This window comes from Arachis ipaensis, chromosome B08 (assembly GCF_000816755.2).
Source record: "Arachis ipaensis cultivar K30076 chromosome B08, Araip1.1, whole genome shotgun sequence".
Taxonomy (NCBI): Eukaryota; Viridiplantae; Streptophyta; class Magnoliopsida; order Fabales; family Fabaceae; genus Arachis; species Arachis ipaensis.
In genome coordinates this window covers 15,655,296-15,656,339 of record NC_029792.2, presented here as the reverse complement: position 1 = coordinate 15,656,339, position 1,044 = coordinate 15,655,296, and positions in this window count along the sequence as shown.

The window sequence follows — 1,044 nt, the reverse complement described above, 5'->3', positions numbered from 1 at the left end:
TATTAAAAAATATTTTTAATATTTATTTTTGAAAAAATTAATATTTAAAATTTAAAATTTTAAATTTAATATTTCAGATTAAAATTTTAAAATTTAGGATTTATTATAAAAGAGCAATGTCCAAAAAGTTTACTGATAAATATTAGCTAAAAAATAGTTGATTTTCTTATTAAACTTAGGAATATAATAGGTGCTAAATCTAACCTTTTATATTTATAAAAGTTAATACATGTTCAACATATTATGTAATATGAATTGAAATATATGCGGTGATAGACCTAAAAAAATTTTAAACTAAAAGCAAAAATATACTAAAATAAATTTTTATTAAACATTAATATATTTATAATTTGAAAGACACAAATACATAAAAAAACTAATAATTTTACTTATATTTATAATAATTATGTATAAGAGTTAAAACAAAGAATATGAATTAGAACTCAATTAGAAAGTTAATTTTTTTCAACTAATTTCAATTAATATCAGTCCATTTTTTTTAAAAAATTATCTTATTTATCTTAAAATTCAAACCTTTAAGTCTCTAAAAAATTGAGAATTTTTATAACTAAAAAAGTAGTAATGTTGAATAACTAAAAGTTAGCTTGTTATAATTTTTTTCTATTATTATATATATAGGTAATATTAATGGGGGCAAATGCCCCCCTCTCTCTAACTTAGGTCCGTCCCTACATACATAAGTAAAAGAAAAAAATATTATTCTTAAAAATAGTATATTATGTGATATTTTATGATTTGAATTTGATTAAATTGATTTTAAAAATTAGATCCAAAGTTTGTTTCATTTTATATGATTTATGAAAATGAGATTATGGACAAAAACACTAGGTACTTTTATTGGAAGGAGATGTCTCGATCTCAACATGCTAGAGATATGGACAAAAACACTAGGTACTTTCATAACCTAGCGTCGACTAGAAGGAGGAACAACAAGATCGACTCTTTGATAATTAATGGACGGTTAGTGCAGAACCAGGCCAGAATAAAGGTTGCGATCAGAGGATTTTATAAAGAATTGTATCA